The sequence below is a fragment of the Pyrgilauda ruficollis genome, unplaced genomic scaffold (assembly GCF_017590135.1).
Source record: "Pyrgilauda ruficollis isolate IOZ18807 unplaced genomic scaffold, ASM1759013v1 scaffold2, whole genome shotgun sequence".
Taxonomy (NCBI): Eukaryota; Metazoa; Chordata; class Aves; order Passeriformes; family Passeridae; genus Pyrgilauda; species Pyrgilauda ruficollis.
This window is the reverse complement of record NW_024519206.1, coordinates 9,182,768-9,186,082: the sequence shown is the minus strand read 5'-3', so window position 1 is coordinate 9,186,082 and position 3,315 is coordinate 9,182,768.

Genomic DNA, 3,315 nt, shown 5'->3' with positions numbered 1-3,315 from the left:
GCCCGAGCATAGGTATCTCTGAGCAGACACAAGGAGCAGGGCAAGTTCTTAATCCGCATTCCAGAAAGGAGGGAATAAATGTATGTTCTTTCTACACTGCAGCAAGATTTTGGGGTTTTTTTCAAAAGTGGTATTTTGATGTATTCTGCATCATTCAGAATGGTTATGCTGCATCATTCTTGCCACTGTGCCCAGCTGTGCCTTCATTGTTTGAGGCTCAACAGTTCAGTTGCATTCATTCATTTTGCATTTTCTCCCTCTGTCATGATGTAAGAATGGTGTTCTCCAATTCTCCCACTAAAACCAAGAGCGTCTGCCACTCCCCTCTGCTCCAGCTGGAAGCACAAAAGGTCAAAGTCATCAGCTGAGATAAGAACAATATGCTAGAAACAGCAACATGTTAACAAAACCAACAGTGACAGCAACAATATTAATAACAAAAGGTATAAGAGAAGAAAGGACTCCCATGGAAATCCCAGGACAACAAGCAATACCAGACATCTTCCTCACCATGTCTGTTCAACTGGAAGGAACCCCTTCTACCTAGAAAGGAGTGAGATGGGATAGAATAACCTCCGTGTCCTGGCCACACCTTCTCCTGGCTACTGCAAAAATGATCGTTGAACTAGGACACCCTCTTACATACCTTTTAAAAAGTCAGAACTCTGCAAAAGACCCAAGCATCATAGAAAATGAAATGTTATGGGCAATTCCATTTTTTGCCATTTATCTATGTGTAGCACAGAGATTTTACAAGTGAAAGTGCAAATTTTCATGTGTTTTGCTTCTGCAAAGTACAAGTTCTTGAATGAGAGTAGAATTGCAATTTCTTTATTTTCAGCAAAACATGTAGGAAATATTTAGTCCAGGGCAAACTTTTTTTAATTTTTTTTTCCTGCATCTCTGCCTAATTCCTCCCTCTGTGCACACACACACACACACTGCTGCCTTTTGCATCACCAACATTCTAAGAAATAGAAGAATTACATTGTAAGAAGTCAAAAGGTTCAATATCTGAACTGTGCTACAGGACACCAAGAGAAACATAAGTCATCTTCGTCAGGCTTGTGAAATAGCAGGGCAAAAGTGCTGAAAGGACAGGCTGAAGTAGCCATGTGCTGTAATAAAGAGGAGAAACAAGGCTTCTAACTCCTTGGTTTTCCCTTGGTGGAGTTGGTCATGTCATACACACATATCCTACACAGGAGATGCTCACCCACACTGTGCTTCATGCTGATCTCAGCTGCTGCCCCAGAGCTCTATTCCATGCACTGGAGTGTGAATTGCAGGACAGGAACCAGAGATTCTGCCAAGTTAGGAGTGAGTACCTGTCAGCAACCATACACAGTCAGATCAGTCATACACACTCCAGATCACAAACTGATTTCAGGCTAGGGGATTTTCTGAGGATTATTCAGTTTGTTGTTTTGCAACTCCACCATGCATCCAAGATCCAAGGATGTTAACCTTACAAAGACCTCTGAGTTCTTAGTTGTTTGTGGGTATAGTGGTAAAATACACTTTGGATTCCAATTGAAATCTTAGGACAATTTTTCCTTGAGCAATACTGCTGGGGTAAAATCTAGTGAAGACAACTGCTGAAAACAGTTTAAAGGTACTTTTGAAGGTCATGTACTCTATTCTTCTATCTTAAAACAACTGTCTGGAATTCAGTACTCATACAGACATAGTCTATAGCCACAGATCTAATGAAACAGTAGATAAGCATGGTTTCTAAATCATATTAGAAATATAATAAATCTAAGTCTCTACCAAAAGTTAGGAATAATTGTGATTAAAAAAAAAAAAAAAGAATGTCTAAGACCATCAACACTGGAACATTAGCTAAAACATGACACCTGTGGATACTGGTCATTGCTGGGATTCTTGTGAAAGAACCTGATCCTGTAAGATCATAAATAAAAAGCAATAATAATGGCTGCACCTCAACAGGGAGTTACTGAGGGAAGAAATAACTAAACTGGCTACTGGCACTTCCTTATGATGTCTGACTTTCTAGACACAAATTTAGGTAAGCTATATGGATACTTGTCAACATTCAATCTTTCAAAATTTTTGAATTTCATGTCATTTGTTTTTTCATTTTAATCATAGTAGATCAAATTTTTATCTATAAACTACATTTTGTTTCTTAATAACAGTGGCTGATCAAACTAAAATTTGGAGTGACACTGCATTGTTGCTCCAACAGCCACATTTTGTGTCCTCTTCACTGGGCTGTTTACAATGCTGAAGACTTCAACTTTGGCCCACAAGCCTATCTCCATTGTAGTAAGGTTTCTGAGGCTCTGTGATAGTTTCACTGACAAGAATATTTCAAGAATAATTTCTGAGTAGACTGCAGCACCAGCTTGGAGAAAATTTCAGTGTCTTTCCCATAAGGGGACCATGGCATGAGTTAGTAAGGTACAGCCACAGAGTCCAGCACTTCCTTAATTCAATAGGTGCCAAGACTGAAGGTGATCATATTGAAAATACACTTAGTAATCATAACAATAGTAGTTATTTGTGTTTCTATAGTTCACACAAACATTATACTTGTTAGAGAAAGAAAGACCTCAATCACATCATACGACCACATTCATCAGCCTTCCCCCTCCTCTCTCTCTTTTTTTTTTTTTTTGAGATACAACTATTTCCTTCAGATCTATTTGCCAAAAAAAATCTGCTGGCATACAGCAGAACCATTCCTGGTTTAAATCTCCTGTATTTTTTCAACTGCAAAATGTAAGACTTTATGTTTTAGATTTTCATACAGAAAATATACAAGAGCTTTGTGGAAAATGTGTTGGGCATGCAATAAAGTACACTATGCCAAAAGTGTGGTATGTTTCTTCAGATAGTCTTCATCAGGGGTTTCCTTTGAGTTGATGCTGGGCTGTATTAACATTGTTTTGTTAAAATATTTCCTTTTCCACTGTCATTTGACCATTTGTAGAAATACTTCTTTATTGGCTAACATCTTTTTTTGCTATCACCTTCACATGAAGGCTACATTTCAGCTAACATAATAATGGGATATAATGTCAGGAGATCCATAAACCATAAGACCACTAATTCTAACGCATTGTAGACAAGTTATATGTACAGCAACATAAAACAGTGGCAAGTAGTATTACTAAAGGTGTCATAGAACTGGTACGTGAGTGTATATGACACTATTCACTATTTGTCCAGATATGACAAAAACTATCCTGGGAGAGAGATATATGTATGTATGTGTGTGCATATATATATATATATATATACACACACAGAGTATGAAAAAAGAGTTTAAAATACCATCCGAAATAA